The following is a 21,534-nucleotide window of genomic DNA, read 5'->3' on the forward strand; positions in this document are numbered from 1 at the left end:
CAATTCTATAAATGTCTCAGGGCTCATCGAGATAATAGTACTCTTACTCCCCTTCATCTATTTTACCCATCCCACCACCCACCTCTCCTCTGGCAAATACCAGCGTATTCTCTGTATTTGAGTCTTTTTTTTAAAAATGTGTCTCTTTTTTCCTTTGTTGTGGATTTCTTATATTCCACATATGAGTGAAATCACATGGCATTTGACTTTCTCTGACTAACTTCAACTAGCATTATATCCTCTAGGTCCATGGTATGGTTGCAGATTTCAAGATTTCCTTCTTTTATTATAGCTGAGCAATTTTCCATTATATATATGCCATACTTTCTCTTTTCATTCTTCTCTCTATGGTCACTTGGATTGCTTCCGTATCTTGGTTAGTGTAAACAATGCTGCAATACACATAGGGATGTATGTATATATTTGAATTAGTGTTTTCATTTTCTCTGGGTAAATACCCAGTAGTGGAATTACTGGATCATAGGATAATTCCATTTTTAATTTTAAACATAAAGAAAAAATCTTCAGGAATTTCAGGTAAAAATAAGGAAAAATTAGAATGACTTCACAATTAACAAAAATAAAGCATAGTAATAGAAGCAATATTATTCAAAAAGTTAACCAATCCTAAGGAACTCTTTCAAAGGCAACTCTATAAAGAAAGAAAACAGATCACTAGTTTCAAGTGGTTTAAGGTGGGAGGATGACTGAAAAGGGGTATTTATTTTGGTGTATGTTGATGTGGTGGTTTTATATATATGTAAATACATATATATGGATATTATACATATATAATGTAAATATATATATAAATTCTTAAAACTTGAAAAGCTATAAATTCTAGTGTGCAGTTTTAAAAAGGTAAATTTTACTGTATGTAAAGTGTACCTTAAATTAAAAAGTGGAAAAACATACTCAGAGTTTGAAATGAAGATTTCTACATCCAGACATGCTAGCCATGCAGGCTATAAAAAGTTGAGATTTTGAACTCAGAGAATTCTGAACCCATAAGCCCTTCTTAAGAAATTAAATAGTAGATGAGATTCAACCAACAAAGGAATGACTGGGAAAATTTCATCCAAAACACTAATGATGAGCATTTAATATGGTTAATTTTAGAGCTCAGACAAAAATAAAAGTGCTATAAGGGTAGAAGAATATTGTTATATGTTATATAACATCTATTATGTGTTTTAAACTCTAAAAAATTAGCAAAAATGCAACTAAAATTAGGAGGAGAATAGAAAGGGAAAGAGGAAGAGGAAAGTAAAATAATTTTATTGATTTTTCTATAAACAAAAGGTGGGAGTTAAGTGATACCATAAAAAAATGGCAAACCAGAAAGTAATAGATTTAATAAGAAAACAATGGTTTAAGGGCATTACATATGATGTCAATAAAACATGATATAAATGTGATATAAAAGTTCACTACTAAAACAAAAAACGAATCTTCCAAAACCCCCAAAGAAATATAATTAATGAAAGAGCAAAAGAAAAAAAAATCAATTAGAAGAAGAAACACAAGAAAACATAACATTATGCCCTCAACATTATACCATGATGTAACATGACAGAGGAAAACAAATATATTGGTAGCAGCAGTAAACGTGAATGAACCTAAAACATGACTAAAAATGAAAGATTTTTAATTTGCCTTAAAAAGAAAGGCCCAACTATATTCTCTACACAAGAGAAGCCCTTAAAACCCAGTGATTCGTAATTGTTGAAAATAAAAGGATGAGCAGAAGTGCACCGAGTAAATGGAAACAATAAGAAAACAGAAATTGTGGAGCGCCTGGGTGGCTCAGTGGGTTAAAGCCACTGCCTTTGGCTCAGGTCATGATCCCAGCGTCCTGGGATCAAGCCCCGCATTGCTTTGGGCTCTCTGCTCAGCAGGGAGCCTGCTTCCTCCCTTCTCTCTCTGCCTGCCTCTCTGCCTACTTGTGATCTGTCTGTCAAATAAATAAATAAAATAAAATAAAATCTTTAAAAAAAAAAAAGAAAACAGAAATTGTGATTTAATACCTAACAAAGTAAATTTCGAATGAAAACAGCAACACGAGTAAAAAAGAAGGATGCTTATTTATGATAAAAGCCACAATTAACAACAAAGATATAGAAGTTAAGAATACCTATGTCACCAATAACACAGCAATGATCTGTATAAGGCAAAAACAAAAGAACATGGAAGGACACATTTATAAATATATTCTACTAATGGGAGATTTTAACACATCATACTCAGTATGAGAAAGATTGGGCAAAAAAATAAAAAGGATATAGATCTTATGAAGGTGTGCTGAACTTTATACTCTTATCAAAGAGAGTATACCTTCTTTGTAGGTGCACATGGTACATGCACAAAAATTAATAAAATACTCGACCACAAAGAAAATATTAGAAAAGTAAAAATATTACCCAAAGTGCTTTCTGTTAAGAAGGCAATAATATTAGAAAAATTAACAAAAGTTTAAAGACCATCTCATCCTGAAATTATAACAAATTTTTAAACAACTCTTGAGGGGCACCTGGGTGGCTCAGTTAAGGGTCTGCTTTCAGCTCAAGTCATGATCACAGGGTCCTGGGATGGAGCCCCACATTGGGCTCTCTGCTCAGTGGGGAGTCTGCTTTTCCCTCTCTCTCCCTGTGCTCTCCCTCCCTCTCTCCCTCTATCTCTCTCATTCTGTCTCTCAAATAAATTCATAAAAAATCTTTGAAAAATAAGCTCTTGATCAAAAGGAGAAATGCAAACTGAAATTACAGATTTCTTTAGAAATATGATAGCATAAACACTACATATCAAAGTCTAAATAATAATTCTTAAAGCAGTGATCAGTGGAAAATTCATAACCCTAATCACATTTATCAGTAAAAATGAAAGCATATACATGGAGCACTGGGTGTGGTGAAAAAACAATGAATACTGTTAGGCTGAAAAGAAATAAAAAATTTTAAAAAAAAATGAAAGCATATAAATGAATTAAATTCCCAGAAAAACAACCTTGGAAAAAAACATAAACTATAAAGTAAACCAAAAGAAAGCATGAAGAAGAAAAAAAACGAAAGAGAAAAGTAGAAATTGACTACAGAATAAAAAACAATAGATCTAATGAATAAATCAAAATCTTGGTTTTTAAAAAAAATTTTGTTAAACAAAATAAAAAGTCATCAGCTAACTTTAAAAAAGGAAGAAAGCATGTATAAAATGAGATACCACAAGGAGAATAACTGAAGAAATTACATTTTTTAAATCATGAGATTACTTTGTAGATTTATATGCAAATTAATTCAGAGCATTAAAAAGTAGGTAATTTCCCAAGTTGAATAATCTAATTATAATGAGCAGATGACCTTAATAGATATTTCTTCAAACAAGACATACAGATGTTCAAAAGCCACATGAAAATATGCTCAATATCACTAATCATCAGAAAAATGCAAATCAAAACCACGATGAGATATTATCTTACACCTGTCAGAATGGCCAGAATCAAAAAAAAACAAGAAATAACAAGTGTTGGTGAGGATGTGGAAAAAAAGGAAACTTCATGCACTGTTGGTGGGAATATAAATTGGTATAACCACTTGTAAGCCAGTATGGAGGTTCCTAAAACAATTAAAAATAGAAATATCATATAAGCCAGTAATTCCACTACTGGGCATTTATCGAAAAAAAGCAAAAACACTAATTCAAAAAGATACACATACTCATAAGTTTGCTGCACCATTATTTACAAGAGTCAAGATAAGGAAGCATATCTCTATGTTCTTCTGAAATTAATGTAACAATTAGTTCAATTCCATTAAAAATGACAAGATTTAATTTTTTAAAAAAAAGTATATTGTCTCAAAAGCACTTAACATAAGAGCTACCCTCTTAACAAATTTTTAAGTGTATAATACATTATTATTGACTAGAGTTACAATGATGTATAGCAGGTATCTAGAGCTTACTCATTTTGTTTAACTGAAACTTTATACCTTTTGGTAAGTCCCCATTTTCCCTTCCCTCAGTCTCCTGGCAACCACCATTGTACTCTTTGATTCTATGAATTTGACTACTTTAGATATCTCATATATAAGTGGAATCATACAGTATTTGTCTTTTTGTGACTTTTTTTTTTTCACTTAGCATAGTGTCCTCCATGTTCATCCATGTGGTCACATATTGCAGATTTTTCTTCTTTTTTAAAGCTAAATAATATTTTGTTGAATGTAATATATATTATATATCTATAAATTATATATATTTATACTACATTTTTTCATTCATCTGTTGATGGACATTCAGATTGCAATAGTGCTGCAATGAACATAGGAGTGCTAATATCTCTTCAAGATCCTGATTTCAATTCTTTTGGATAATATCCAAAAGTGGGATTGTTGTATTATATAACAGCTCTATTTTTAATTTTTGAGAATCCTTCATAGTGTTCTCCATAGCAGCTGCACCATCTTGTATTACCAACAGTGTGCAAGAGTTCCCTTTTCTCCACATCATACCAATACCTGTTATTTCTTGTCTTCTGAATTAACCATTCTGATAGGGTCAGGTGATAATCTCATTTTGGTTTTGATCTGCATTTATCTGATGATGAGTGATGTTGAGTATATTTTCGCATGCATATTATCCATTTGTATGTCATGTTTGGTCAAATGTCTACTCAAGTGCTTGGCCCATTTTCTAATTAGATTATTACAGTTTTTTTTTTTTTTACTTGAGTTGTACGAGTTCTTTATATATTTTGGAGATCAACCCTTTATCAGATATATGACTTGCACACTATTGCTCCTTCCCCCTTCATAAATTGTCTTTTCACCCTGTGATGGTTTCTTTTGCTCTGTAGAAGCTTTATTTATTCTTTTGTTGTTGCCTATGCTTTTGATGTCATATTCATAAAATCGTTGCCAAGACCAACATCATGAAGATTTTCCACTACGCTTTGTTGGGAGAGTTTTATAGTTTCAGGTCTTATGTTTGTGTCTTTCCAAAGCTTTTTTATGATGTTAGATAAGTTGATATTAAAGTTCATTTACAAAATTAAACATGCAAGAATAGCTTGAAAAAACTGAAAGAGAAAAGCTATGCAAGAGGACTAGCACTAGGAGATATTTAAACATATTATAAAGCCTTTATCATTAAAGTATATCATTGGACCTTACATAGACAAACACGGGGAATATAGTAGAAAATCTGAAACAGACCCCAGTACAAATGGATATGTACTATATGATAAAAGTATCATTCCAGATCACTGGGAAATGCTGTTGGCTAACAATATAGCCATTTGGAAAAAGATAAAATTTGATTTTTCCACATGCCAAATCTATAAACAAAGTCTAAATGGATCAGAAATCTAATTTTAAAAAATGAAACCATACAAGTACTGGAAAAAAAAAAAGTGAATTCATCTATAACTGAGGTATTTTGAAAGGATTTTTAACTGTGACTCAAGAGTCAGATGTGGTAGAGCAGAATATAGTTATCTTTGTATAATTACAATAATACATGGCAAAAGCATCAGTAGCAATGTTCCAAAACAAACAGCAAACTCAGAGAAAATATTTGCAATACATATCACAGATAAAGGGCTAATATCCCTAATATATAAAGAATTTTTAAAAACTGAGGTAAATGGGGCATCTGTGTGGCTCAGCTGTTGAGTGCCTGTCTTTGGCTCAGGTCATGATCCCAGGGTCCTGGGATCAAGCCTCACGTCAGGATCCTTCTCCCTCTCCCATTGCCCCCACTTCTGTTCCTTCTCTTGCTGTGTCTCTCTCTCTCTCTCTGTCAAATAAATAAATAAATAATCTTTAAAAAATTTTTTAAAAAACAAAAACTGAGGTAAAAAGATCCAGCACTCCATAGGAAAAAAGAAGCTAAAGATATGAGTAGGTTGTTGTGATTTTTTAAATATATTTTAAAACATTGTGAATGTTTGAATTATATATACACAGTGATATATACAGACCTTAAATATATGACAGTGTTTAGTTTCAATCGTTGTAAGAGAAATGCAAAATAAATGACACCGTGATACCATTTTTTACTTATCAGATTGGCAAAATTTATTTTATTCATTATTTTTAAATTTATTTTTAAATTCACATATACTTAACATACAGTGTTATGGTAATTTCAGATAGACAATGTAGTGATTCAACAGTTCTATACATTACTCAGTGCTCATCATGATGTATACTCTTAATCTTTATCTATTTCCACCATCCCCTCCCCCCAGCCCCTCTGGTAAATATCTGACCTTTTTATTTGTCTCTTCCTTTCTTTCCTAGTTTTTTGTTTCTTCAATTCCACATTTGAGTGAGATCATATGACATTCCTCCTTTTCTGACTGACTTATTTCACTTAGTATTACACAATCTAGATCCATCCATGTTGTTGCAAATACAAATTGGCAAAATTTTATTTTTTTTATTTTTTTTTTATTTTTTTTTAAAGATTTTATTTATTATTTATTTGACAGAGAGAGATCCCAGTAGACAGAGGCAGGCAGAGGCAGAGAGAGAGAGAGGGAAGCAGGCTCCCTGCTGAGCAGAGAGCCTGATGCGGGACTTGATCCCAGGACTCTGAGATCATGACCTGAGCTGAAGGCAGCGGCTTAACCCACTGAGCCACCCAGGCGCCCCAAATTGGCAAAATTTTAAAAGTTTGACATGGCACTGCAGCAAGACTGTGGGACACGGGCATTCTCACATATCAGCAGTGGGAATGCCAGTTGGTACAGTAATTATAGAGAGGAATTTGGCAGTACTGAACAAAATTACATATTTTACATTTTAGCTCAGCAAATCACCCTCTAAAAATTTCCCTGGATAATAAACCTCTGATAAAACAAAAATATATATGTATAATGTCATTCACATGAGCATTGCTTGTCATTGCAACATATTCGAAACAACCTATGTACCCATACAAAAGAGGTTAATTGAATGTACTATAGAATGTACCTAACGGAGTACCATGAAACTATTAACAGGAATAAGAAAGTTTTCTATTAACTAATATGGAGCAATTTCCAATGTATATTATCATGTGAAAAAAGTAAAATGCAAAAGACGAGATAGGGCATACTATCTATGTAAGAAAACAGACAAATACAAAAATATACACATATCTTATTTCTGTAAAAAATAAACAGAATGGTTAAATGAGAAACTAATAATGAAATGTATTACCTTCAGAGGGAAGGTAGAAACTGGAAACAGAGGTTAGGGTTGGAGAATTACACTTCTCTGAATACACATCTTAGATAATTTTGACTTCAGAAACTGTGCTAATGTTTTAGATTTATATTTTTATTTATAAAAAATAAAGATTGAGAGAAAACTCTAAAATAGATTATGAACAGAGTCAAATGAACTTAACTTTATTTGAAATCAATAACATAACTACATTGAGTAGAGAGTACAAAAACAACCCTAACCCATATAACTTTAAAGTGCAATTTTTGTCTTATATACACAATGGAAAACTAAAGAAAACGTAAACGAATGAATTGTAGTATTAGGTTTTATCTTACCAGAGGTACACAATGCCAATTCTGAAACTATTTCCTTTGTATTCTGGGATAGGATAAGTGTACAAGTATCCTGAGGATAAAAGAAACCAAATTTCTCACTGTTGCATAAGGAAACCGAAAACTTGGAAGGGGGAAGCAAGTAATGAATCCTGTGGTGTCTGATTAATTTTCATGATATCGGTATGAATTCATGGAGAAAATAGATATTAATAATAGTAGTAGCAATTAAATATATGTAATATATATATAATTTTGTGAATATGTGTGTACTTAGATTTATTTTCTATCACTGTCCATTAAGAGGACCTAAAAGCAACAACACATGAGTAGCAGCAAGCACAAATGGGAATAGACATTCCTTGGAGAAATGACGTCTAGGGAAAGAATATTATAACAAGACTGGAACATTTTTTGAGATAGAAAATAAGGAAGTGCTCAAAGAATGATGGGACTGTATCTTTTTAAAAGCACAGAAGCTAGCTTAATAGGGCCCCTTCATCAAATCTTGGATCATTTGAACATTAAAATGGATAATGAGGGGCGCCTGCCTGACTCAGTGGGTTACACCTCTGCCTTCAGCTCAGGTCATGATCTCAGGGTCCTGGAATCGAGCCCCGCATCGGGCTCTCTGCTCAGCAGGGAGCCTGCTTCCCCCTCTCTCTCTGCCTGCCTCTCTGCCTCCTTGTGATCTCTGTCTGTCAAATAAATAAATAAATAAATCTTTAAAAAATAAAATAAAATGGATAATGAGAGTTCTGATGCCAACAAAAATAGAGTAAGCCCACTAAGGACTCCGTCTTTTGCTATATTTCTTTTAATAATTCTGAAAAAATTTCAAAAGCAACTGCGTAAGGACTCAGAAAAGTAAACAGAAGCAGCCAGATTGGGAGGGAAATCAAAACTTAGAAATATAACCTGTAGGGGGGTGAGGTTTTCATTTCTCCCCCCCCCCTTTTTTTTTAAAGATTCTATTTATTTACTTGACAGAGAGAGAGAACACAAGCAGGGGGACTAGGAGTCAGAGAAGCAGGCTCCCCCATGCGGGATTTGATCCTAGGACCCCTAGAACCCCTAGGACTCTGGGATCATGACCTGAGCCAAAGGCAGATGCTTAACATCTGAGCCACCCAGGCTCCCTTATCTCTCTTTTCTCTAGCAGCTTTACCCCAAGATCAGTACCCAGTCACATAGCTACATGGTGGTAGTACAGGAGTGGCTGATGGATACCCAATCTTATGGATACCCAATCTCTCTGGCCAGAATAACAGGCAACAGAAGCCCCAGAAGCCAAATATCATTAAAATATTTTTTCCCTTCTTTTTTCATGTCCTGACTTTGCCAGAGGGTCTAGGACCGTGCTCTGGGTGGCATGTGTGTGGGACAGACTCACAGCAGCATAGGCAAAGGTTCTGTAAACAAAAAAATACTGAATCCTTGACCCACAGACATGAACAATGAGTCTGAAGTGCTTAGGGGAAGATTTATGGCATTAAATACTTATCTTAGACAAATGAGAACGGTCTCAAAGTAGTCATCTAACCTTCCATTTTAAGAATCTAAGAAATGAAGAGCAAATTAAATTCAAAGCAAGCAGAAGGAAGGAATTAACAAAGTTCAGAGCTGAAATCAGGAAGATTAAAAACTGGAAAGTAGGGGCGCCTAGGTGGCTCAGTGGGTTAAAGCCTCTGCCTTTGGTTCAGGTCATGATCTCAGGGTCCTGGGATCGAGCCCCGCATCGGGCTCTCTGCTCAGCAGGGAGCCTGCTTCCCCCTCTCTCTCTGCCTGCCTCTCTGTCTACTTGTGATCTCTCTCTCTCTCTCTCTCTCTCTGTCGAATAAATAAATAAAATCTTAAAAAAAAACAAACTGGAAAGTAACAGAGAAAAACCAGTGAAACCCAAAGCTGCTTCTTTTATAAGATTCATGAAAATGATAAACCCCTAGCCAGACTGATCAAGAAAAAAAAGACAAACAACTCAAATTACCAGTATCACTTATGAAAGAGGAGCACCACTATAGAACTTATAGACATTAAAATATAGTAACAGAATATTATGAAAAACTTTATGCCTATCAGTACAACTTACATGAAATAGACTATTCTCTTACAAATTGCCAAAGATCACTGAAGAAAAAATGGTTAACCTCAATAGTCCTATTAAAAAAGCAGAATCTATAACATTTACTCTGGTATTGTTCAAATAATTTCTTCTTTTCTGACTCTTTTTCCATCCTGTATTCCTGTCATTACATGTGCATTAAAAAAAAAAAAAAAGATTTTATTTGCTTGAGAGAGAGAATGAGAGAGAGAAAGAGGGAGAGAGGGAGAAGCAGCCCACCCCCACCCTGCCCCAAGCAGGGAGCCCGATGCAGGGTTCGATCCCAGGATCCTGGGATCATGACCTGAGCTGAAGGCAGAGGCTTTAACCCACTGAGCCACCCAGGCGCCCCTGCATGTGCATTTGAGGTGTCATCTTTAGCTGGTTCTATAATCCATTATTTTGAAGAAATTAGAATATGTATCTAAGATCTGTGTAGACAAATCAATTCTATAAAGCTATGTTGTTTGGCTTGCCAATGCTGTCTAGAGGTAAGTCTTTATGAAAGTTGCAGAGCATGTAATTAATTGTTTGTAGCTTTGTAGGAAGTACAGTAACCACAACTAACACTTGTTGAATATTTTCTATGTGCCAGGCACTGTTTTAAGCACTTTACATGTATTAAATCATTTAATTTTCAGAAACCATATGACTGAGATACTCTTACCATCCAAATTTACATATGATGGAACAGAGAGACAGGATTATTACGTAACTCACAAAATGTTACATAGTTAGGCTATTAGAGAGTAGAGATTTAAACTGAGACTGTCCAGAAGTGCCTGGGTGGCTCAGTGGGTGAAGCATCTGCCTTCAGCTCAGGTCATGATCCCAGGGTCCTGGGATCAAAGCCCACATCGGGCTCCCTGCTTGACAGAGAACCTGCTTCTCCTTCTCCCTCTGCCTGCGGCTCTGCCTAGCTGTGCTCTCTATCTCTCTGTCAAATAAAGAAAATCTTAAAAAAAAAAAAACTGAGACTGTCTGGCTTTAGAGTCTATGTTCTTATACACTACAATAGATAACAGAGAGGATATAGCCCCCTTGGTCAACGAGGCAAGAGTAAAAGCGAAAAATCCAAGTAATACCTTCAAAGGAAAGTGGCAGACATGATATAAAAACACCAACATGTCCAGTTGTAGTCACGCAGCAAAATATATACACATCAGATCAGCAGGTAATAAGACTAGGGATGTGTGAAATGATCGGACAAACTAGAGCTGAGGAAGGATAGTTCAGGAAGACTTCACAGAGATGGTGACACTGGCCAAATTTTGAGTATAGAGTTGAGTATATTATGTCACTACCTTAACAGTTGTGGCAATTTTTAATTCTCACAAAAATCTGATTTTATAGATACAGAAATGGAAGATCATTCGACAGCCATTTTTTGAACACCTACTATGTGCCAAGCACTAATCTCAATCTGTGGCTAGTACACAAAACAGTAACAAGAACTTTCCATCTTGAAGGCTCAGGAGCCTAACTAAAGTTTGGTCAAGAAAAGAATCTTTGTCACCTCATGCCATTTACCTACCCTTCGCTTAGGCTTTGACTTCCCCAAGGTCACGTGGCTGGACTAGTAGATTCTGATATCCATTTCATTTTTCATTATATTGTTTTGACACTCATAGATTACTTTAAAACACCAGGACAGTTTTGCTTTATTTTGTTTGGGGGTGGGTGCATATAAATTGAATGAGAGGAAAATTCAAAATCAAGTTGTTTCCAAGAACATCAAGATAGTGGGCCTGCTGGTTTTTAAAAGTGCATCAAGGTATTGGCAGAAATTAAGGCAGTTCTGTGAATAGATTCAGTGCCTCAAATGTTCATTTGATGTCCAAGACCTCTGTTTATCAATGAGGTATTTAGTTCACAATATGCTTCAAAATGTTCTTTTCTTAAGATTTATTTATTTGAGAGAGAAAGAAAAAGAGAGAGCGCACGTGATGGGGAGAGAGAGAGAATCTCAAGCAGATGCCCCGCTGAACTTGGGGTTGAGGGGGGTGCCTCACTCTCATGACCCCAAGATCACAACCCAAGCCAAAATTAAGAGGCCAAGACTGAGCCACCCAGGTGCTCCCCAAATTATTATTCTCCCATAAATATGTAAAGTTTTTTTTTTTTTTTTTTTTTGCGTTGGTGAACTTCTACAGTGACCTCATGTCTCAAGTTAAAAAGTATTGTTATTGCTATAAATTTCTTCCTCCTTTGAAACCACTGCTGACTCCAAACGTCTGGGAAGATCTGCTGTGGTAATAGGTAGGATTTGGCCCTTCAAGTCTGGATATAAAAGAGACGTTATTCATAGGGCGTAATTAAATAATGCACGTGAACACTCTCAAGTTCAGGCATGCATATTCCCAGCTTCCCATTTCTTTCCAACTAGTTTTTCATCCCGTACTCACTTGGACTCAACTTTTATTTTAAAAATGGAACTACTGGGACCCCTGGGTGGCTCAGCCGGTTAAGCTGCTGCTTTCGGCTCAGGTCATGGTCCCAGGGTCCTGGGATCGAGTCCTATATCAGGCTCCTTGCTCAGCAGGGAGCCTGCTTCTCTCTCTGACTCGCCCTGCCACAATGCCTGCTTGTTCTCTCTCTCTCTCTCTCTCTCTGAAATAAATAAATAAAATCTTAAAAAAAAATAAAAATAAAAATGGAACTACTTGCAAGGGACTAAGTACACGAAACTTAAGAGATGTTAAATGGAGATCTGGGAACAGGCATCAAAATTTTCAAATTGCTAATGCAAGTGAGCACACACTATTACATTTGATAGAGTTCAGTCAATTTTCAGGGTAATGATACAGAAACTCACAGGCTTTAGATGTTTAAGCCAGGAATCATTCAGAATGAAATGCAGCAATTAAATCAGAACTTTTCTAATTGAGTGTCTTAGACACTACGTATTTATTTTAGCACAGCAGAGCTGTGCATAAATGAGAAAAAAAATTCAAATGTATCTGAAAGTTCATTATGTAATTTGTGAAAGTCTCAATATCTCTTATGCTATAAGCTGCAGTTTTACTTAGAGGATGATTATTTTCATCTGTCCATTATTAGGCTACCCTCAGATCCACCCCCAAGCAGAGAGCAATGTTCTCAAGGTACCTTTTATTTCCCCCAAAAGAATGCAATGTGCCCTCTGGGCTACTACTCCAGAATTTTAAGGCTCCTGATACAGAACTGATTAACTAATGCAATATGCCTAAGAGCACCATAAACACACATCAGTTGACAATTATGAGTTGAGTACTATTTCTGCATGTAAATTGGCAAAATGCTTGAGGGCCATAGAGTTTAAATATGTAGCACTAAAGTCACAAGTACTCATATCCTAGTCCTCACAATCAACTCTCTTAACCCAAGACTTCATTCCAAATTATCTCTAAGTTCCATCAGAGCAATAAGATATTCCAGATTTTTCTTAAAAAAAATACTTGCTGTATCATGTCATATTCAATGACATAAAATTTTTAAAAATACATGGTTCAGGGATAAGATGTAGTAGGCTCATTTTCCTGGTTACTTTCTTCTAAATACAACTAAATACCCTGGAAAGGATTTGACAATTATAAAAGGGTTCTAAAAGCACAAAGAAGACTAGGGAACTCTGTACTTGAAGAATGACATGGCAGTGACTTTCCTGGGGTTTCTTTTTATCTCCCATATATCGTACTCTTGGATACTGGAGAGGACTAGAACTCAGGATCTTCAACAGGCAGGGACAAATGAACAAAGCAAAACAGGGACTTAGCAAGTAATCCCATACCCAGTGACAGGGCAGGTTCATCTGCCCGCAGCAGTGGAAGCAGTGGAACCTGGGTGCAAGACTAAAGCTGTTCCCCCGAGATTAGGAACAAGGAAAGGATGTCTGCTCTTAGGACAGTTACACAACACAGTACTGTAAGTTTTGCCCACTATGGTAAGGCAGTAAAAGAAAGGCATATACATTAGAAAGAGAGCAGTAAAACTGTTCCCATTTGCAGATGTCATGGTTGTCTGTGTAGAAAATCCCAAAGACTCTGCAAATAAAACTCTGCAAATAAAACTCCTAGAATAGGATTCTAGATAGTATTCATTCTATTCCTAGAATGAATAAAGGAGCCGAGCAAGGTTGCAGAATATAAGATCGACACACAAAAGTCAACCACATTTTCAGACAAACAATAAACATGTGGAACCTGAAATTAAAATTCAGTATCATTTACAATTGCTCAATAGAAAATAAAATGCTCAGGTCCAAATGTAATAAAAACATGTACTGAATTTGTACACCTAATGTTACAAAACGCTGATGAAAGAAATCAGAGACCTAAGTAAGTCAGGAGACATAGCCTGTTCAGAGATTGGAAGATGCAACATAGTAGAGATGCCAAGTATTCCTGTATTAGTTTGTCAGGGCTGCCATAACAAAGCACCACAGACCGGGTGGCTAACACAACAGAAATGTATTTCCTCATGTCAAGGCTGAAAGTCAGAGGTCAGGAGGTCAGCAGGGTTGGTTTCCTCTGAGGCCTCTTTCCTTGGCTTGCAGATGGCTGCTTTGTAGCTCTGTCCTCACCCAGCTGTGTCTTACACTGGGTTGAAATTCCCTCTCCTTAGGGACACCAGTCATATTGGATGAAAGCCCATCCTAACCTAATGACCTCATTTCAACTTCATTATCGTCTTAAAGGCCATCTCTCGAAACACAGTCACCTTCTGAGGTACCGGAGATGTCAACATATAAATGGGGGGGGGCAAAATTTAACCTATAATACTTCTCAAATTGATCTATTGTATAGATTTAAGGCAATTCCTAGCAAAATCCCAGCAAGAGTTTTTACACTTACACAAGCTTATTCCAAAATTTATATGAAAAGGTACAAGCAGGTCCCCGAAGAGTGAAAACTGTCTTTAAAAAGAAGGATAAAATGGAAGGAATCACTCTACTTCATATCACGTTTTACAAAATAGCAGTAGTAATCAGGACAATGTTGTATGCACAGAGGAACAGATACACAGGTCAATGGAATAGAACAGAGAATCCAGAAATAGACCCACATAAATGTGTCTGGTTAACTTTGGCAAAGGTGCAAGAGAAATTCAGTGGAAGAACAAGTGGTGCCAAAGAAATTGGTCATCCACAGGTTAAAAAAAAAAAAATGAACCTCAATCTAAATTCTACATCTTATAGAAAATCTAGCTCAAAACAAACCACAAACTTAAATGTAAAATGTAAAACTATAAAACTTTTAGAAAATAAAAGTATAGATAATATGCTGGATCTAAGGGATAGACAAAGTTCTACAATTGATAGCAAAAGCATGGCCCATAAAGAAAAATGTATAACTTGGACTTCAGAATTAAAGACTTTTGTCCTGCCAAACACCCCTTTAAGAGAATGAAAAGATAAACTACAGAATAGGAAAAATATTTGTAAACTATACACCCAACAAAGGAATAATAACATAATCATTTCCCATGTCTGCTATAAGAAATCATGGCAACTGGTAACTTAAAATGACAGAAATTTATTCTCAGAGTTCCGGAGGCCAGAAGTCTGAAATCAGTATTGCTAGGCTGAAATCTGGGTGTCTTCAGGGTTATGATACCTCTGGAGGCTATAGAGAAATATCCATCCATTCTTTGCCTTTGTCAACTTCTGGCTGATGGCTTTCCTTGGCTCGTGGCTACATCAGTCCAATCTCCGATTCCTTCGTGGCTACATCAGTCCAATCTCTGATTCCTTCATCACATCACCTTCTTCTCTTTATGAAATCTCCTTCTGCTTCCCTTTTATAAGGATACATGTGATCGCCTTTAGGGCTTACACAGATAATTCAGAATAATCTCTCCATCTCAAGATCCTTAATTTAATTACAACTGCAAAGACCCCTTTTTACTGCCATAGGAAATAGCATTCACAGGTTCCAGGGATTAAGATGTGGATATCTTTTAGAAGGTCATTTTCAGCCAAGTACAACAAGCATCTAGAACATAAAAAGATTTCTCAAATTTCAAAAGGAAAAAAAAAATCACAACCCATTTACGAAATGAGCAAAAGACATGAAGAAACATTTTACTATGAAGAATATATGGATAGAAAACAAGCACCTGAAAAGATGTTCAACATTATCAGCCAATAGGGAAATGCAAATTAAAACCACAATGAGATACTGCTACCCACCTATCAGAACGGCAAAAATAAAAAAATAATGACAAAAGTAAATGTTACCAAGGATTCAGAGAAATTGGATTGCTCATACATTGTTGGTGAAAATACAAAATGGTACAGACACTTTGGAAAATACTTTGGCAATTTCTTGAAATCCTCAACAGGCAACTAACTATACTATCCAGCAGTTGCTCTCCCAGACATTTATCTCAGAGAAATGAAGACATACGTGCATTAAAAAAACCCATACACTGGTGTTTATAGCAGCTTTATTCACAACAGCCACAAACTGTAAACAACATTCAGTGGGTGAATGGTTAAACAAACTGTGTTATATCCCTACCATGAAATACTATTCAGCAATAAAAACGAATGACACAACCTACATGACTCTCCAGAGAATTATTCTGAGAGACAAATACCAATCCCAAAAGATCTATTTATATCCTATTTTTATAGCACTCTTTACATGACAAAATTACAAAAAGAGAGAACAGATTAATGGCTTTCAGGGTTTAAAGGAGAAAAGGGGAAAATGGGGAGGAATGAGGCTATAGTTATTATAAAAGGGGAAACAGGTGGAATCCATGTAGTGATGAAAATGTCCCATATCCTAACTATGTCAACGCCAGCATCCTGGTTGTGATATTTTCCTATTGTTTTGCAAGATATTATCATTAGAGGAAACTGGGTAAAGGACACTAGCAATTTCTTTGCCTTATTTCTCACAAGTAACTGCATGTGAATTTACAATTATCTCCAAATGAAAAGTTCAAACCAAAAATGTATGTGTAAGGCATAAATAAGTTTTGAAGCATTCTAGACTCACTCTATACTAAGACATGGAACTCGCTATCTCTCAAAAGACCTTGATCCTAGGGCGCCTGGGTGGCTCAGTGTGTTAAGCCTCTGCCTTCAGCTCAGGTCATGATCTCAGCATCCTGGGATTGAGGGCTGAATGGGACTCCCCGCTCATCAGGGAGCCTGCTCCCCCCCACCGCCCCCACCTGCCTCTCTGCCTACTTGTGATCTCTGCCTGTCAAGTAAATAAATAAAATCTTTAAAAAAAAAAGACCTTGATCCCTCTACTAAGGGATAAGATAAATAAAATGTAAAAATATATAATAATATATGCATCATATTTAAAATAGAAAATATAGGCTTTAGAAAGTGGATAGCTGTGTTCCAAATTGCTGCTATTTTAGATATTACATACTTCCATAAGGACAATGTTTACCACTAAAGTCATAAAAAAATAAAAAATCAATTAGAATAAGTTGTCATTGGCATCCTTCCATTGTAGATTAACATAGGTAACAATTGAATCCTAAACTGAAAACTCTATATACTCTAATATTAATATTTTATAAGTCATTAGAGTCCTACAGCACCATTTAGCCCCAAATGTATACTCCAATTACCTTTCAGATATTGTCAGTACAATTTTAATTTTTAGCCACCATTTTAGCCATATTTTCATAATCTTCAAAACCATAACAAAAGAAAACAAACAAACAAACAAACAAAAACCCATGAAAACCCTAAAGTGAATAAGGTCAAGTCATTACCTTTCCTTTGTTAATTCTTCTGTTGCTGCACAAGTACCCAAGTTGTTCAGGTGGATAAGACACAGTTGCGTACAAACTCAACTTGACATTCCATGGTGATGACACTCAAGAAAGCTACCTAACGAAGGGTAAAATCTCTCAGTATTTGTATTCTCCAGCAGAAATTTCTTTTTCTTCACCTGTTTAAAATCACCAATATTTTGGTATCAAATTGTTGAGATGTGTCTAATTAGTATTTTGCTAATAGAATTACATTATATTCAATTTCAATTTACATTCATGATTTTGTTAGTTCTTAGAAAACAATATCCAGCCTAAACATTCCTCTTAACATGAATTAGAAAACCAATTGCCCTTGCCCTCCCTATTTCCTGACAGCCTGACAAGATTCCTGCAAATAAGCAGATGAGTATTCCCAACATTTTAAGTTTAGGAGGAAGAAGCACTTAGAAAACATGCATGCGCACACACACGCACACGCACACACACGCGCGCGCACGCACACACACACACTCTAAACATTTGCCTAGCTAAGTATTATGTGATCTTATGCCTTCTGCAAAGAGATTTGCTATACAGTTTTAAAAATACTGATTATTGGGGCGCCTGGGTGGCTCAGTGGGTTAAAGCCTCTGCCTTCGGCTCGGGTCATGATCTCAGGGTCCTGGGATCATGCCCCACATCGGGCTCTCTGCTCGGCAGGGAGCCTGCTTCCTCCTCTCTCTCTGCCTGCTTGTCTGCCTACTTGTGATCTCTGTCTGTCAAATAAATAAATAAATAAAATCTTTTTAAAAAAATAAAAATAATGATTATTTATTTAAAGAAAGAATACTGATTATTTATTTATATAAACTTATTATTTACTTATATGAATTATAAAAATTTATTCAAATCAATATACAAAATTGAATATTATCACATTAATTCTGTTCTGGTAAAGATATTATGAAATCCCAGTTTACTTCAGTTATTAAAAATCAGTATTCAATAAACTCAGAAGAAAATAAAAGTTAACAATGATAATGAATGTGAAACTTACAGGTGTTTTGTTATCAAAGTGCCTCTAAGTTCCTATTAGGTCTTTCCAAAACAGATGTTTTTTTCTGAGATTTTCAAGTACATAAAGCTTTCTCCATCACATACAGCCACCCTCAAACAAACAGAAGAAACTGAATTTTTACCAGAATAGACTAATGTTCAGTTAATAAGCAAATAAACAATGGAGAAAAAAGAACACATTCAATCAAAACCAATACTGATATATAGGTAAATAGTACATTTAGACACAAATATATGGACTTATTCAGCCATATTAAAAATTTCAGAGAAGTGTGCAAAATATTTATCGAATCCTATTGGATCTATCTTCCCTCTTTTTTCTGACAAGGACACTTTGACCTTAGATGTATAGAACCAAAATGAATAATTTTTAACATTCACATAATAGTGGCAATTTCCTCCCATGCTCTTGCACAAACAAAAAGAATTTTTTTTCTCAAAATTTTAGTCCCCAGTTTTGCAGGAATTAAAAATACTCATGGTCAGGCTTACAGATATTTACCATTTCTGAATTTGAAGAAATCAGTTCCCAACTTCCTAATGACTATAGCTCAAATTAATTCCCTCCTGTTCTGGATTTCTAGGGCTGAACTGGTTGTATTGCCAAGCCTTTCAGTTGAGCTGTCTTGAGTCCTATCCCTTTTTCTCCTTCAAAAACAAATATATATTTTTTTATTTCAGCTATCCCTCTTTCCAGCAACTTCCGTTTGATAGTGGTAAGCTACTATCGTCCATCTGTTTGCCAGTGTAGAAGTGTGTCCAGTATAGAAGTTAGTAGGACATCTTAATGTTTGGACCCAATATACTCCATATTTATTTAAAATTAACATATATATACATACATGTTAAGATTTTACTTTTAAAATTTAATAGTTTTGGTAGGTGAAGTATATTCTTTAAAATATTAAATGAATAAAATTTTATTTCAAAACTCAATCTAAGTATAGACCTCGCAAGTTTAAAAGTTTTTATTCGTTTATTTGAGAAGGAGCACAAGCAGGGGGAGTGGCACAGGGAGAGGGAGAAGCAGGCTCCCTGATGAGCAGGGAGCCCAATGCAGGACTGAATCCCAGGACCCTGAGATCATGACCTGAGCTGAAGGCAGACGCTTCACCAACTGAGCCACCCAGGCACCCCAAGACCTTTCAAGTTTAAACTGACCTTTTTTCCCTTGGTTTTCTTTACTACGTTTCCAAATATCTAAGTCATATTTAAGCTTACACAGGGCTCCTCAGACTAATAGTCCCCAATTTATCAACTGCAACTCCTTGGATTGTTTTTGGACTTCTTGTGCTTTGTGCAGACTCATTGCTAAGTGAAACAAAGTCATGCTGTCTGACACCTTGTCTGCTCTTGGGTCTGATCCATCCTTCTCACACTTCATGGAGTAACTTCTCAGCACACATTACTGCAACTTGGAAATCGCCACCTTATCTCCACCACCACCACCACCAGGTTTTCCTCATTGGGGTTCTCCCACATTACTACTTACTCAGATTCAGTGGACAACAATTTGATATCATTCATTTGTTCGTTCTGAATGCTCACTATGATTTAGGCACCATGCTAAAAACTGGGGATACAACAGGAAAAGAGACATAAGTTTATGGAAATCATGGTCTAGTTGGTGAGGTAGAGGCAGAAGAGGAGAAAAGAGCATCTTCATTTCAGAAACCGAGTCATTCAAAGGCACAGATAGTTTTGGAGTAAGGATAAGGTAATGACTAGGGAAAACAGCCTTCCCAGGGATAAGCAAAAAGCAGTAGGCAAAAAGAAAATTTTAGCTGTTGAAACCACACACTTGCCAATCTACATAACTTTGCAGAATTAAACTGCAGTTTATTATTATTATTAATTATTATCAATTTCTACATAGTTTTGTAGTGGATGTCCTCCAAAAAAAAAAAAAAAAAAAGAGTCTTCCTGCCAAGTTGTTTTAGCTTTTCTCTTGGGTCATTTTCTCCTACCAATATATGGAGATACCAGGTGACAGTGATTTCTCTTTCAAAGCCATTGGATTACTTTATGCAAGTATGGGTACTCCATTCTTGGATTTCCGATTCTCTATCTAGACATTATCACACAATATCTGACCCTGAGCACTCATGTTGCTTTCACATACATTATTTAGTTTACCACAATGGAACTATACCAACTGAAGGCCTCTTTCTGATAGCCATGATTTCTTTTCAGACAACATATTTATCATTCATTTTCAAGTCCTCAACCAATCTAGTCTTCCAGGGGATTTGGAGAACACAGGTTTCCCCTTCACCACCGGCATGTATATCATGCAAACCTCTTTATACAAAAGTAGCTTCCAGGCCATTTGTTAAGAAAACGTGTAATTTATTTTAGTAGCTTTTCTTTTTATTTAGAGAAAATACTTTTAGAAATTGAAAATGACACAATTTATACACAACCATTTTAATGGACTAAAGCAAGTAAACATTGGTATAATTTTTTAAAGATTTTAAAAATTCCTTATAATATCTTTCTAAAGTAGGGCTAGTTGTAATAATCACCTAAATACTTTTGTATGCTTTGAGAAGGTTAAGTGTATTGTATTCTTTGTATCCTTTGAGAAGGTTAAGTGTATTGAGTTTGGGCCTCTGTTTGCTTGAGTCAAGAAATCTATTGATCAGAAATAAGTTTCCTGTGGAAGTTCTAAAAGGGCTTGTTATCAAAATATACCATAGGATTGTCTCTATACAAAGGAATTTAAGGAGCTGTTTAAGTATGTTACTGGGAATTTGAAAGGATTTGAAGACTAGAAGTAGAGAGAACAAAAGTTGTTGACTAGTAACTCCATAAGGCACAAGACTACAATCACCACATTTCATTTTCACATTTTATAATAAATATCATTAATTGAGAACATACTATTTCCTAGGCATTCTACAAGGAATTTTGCATGTATTAACTTAAGTAATCCTCACAAAATGATATCCATGATTTGTTTTTTTCATGGGTTAACATGATGAAACTAATGTTCTGCGAACTAATCTTTAGCTACTTTCCTACAAGATGTCTACATATATATTTATATACATATATATTTAATATAATTTATATATATCTATAGCTATAGGTATCTATATATAAAGAT

The 21,534-nt window shown here is 35.4% G+C and overlaps 1 protein-coding gene across 1 annotated transcript in view; it reads left to right on the plus strand.

Moving 5' to 3' along the window:
• The window catches only part of HTR2C (5-hydroxytryptamine receptor 2C), a gene marked incomplete at both ends in the record, with an annotated part of 168,444 nt that overhangs the window by 6,058 nt on the left and 140,852 nt on the right, over nucleotides 1-21,534 (plus strand). The gene's annotated exons all lie outside the window — the stretch shown is intronic.

Source organism: Martes martes, assembly GCF_963455335.1.
Source record: "Martes martes genome assembly, chromosome: X".
Lineage (NCBI taxonomy): Eukaryota > Metazoa > Chordata > Mammalia > Carnivora > Mustelidae > Martes > Martes martes.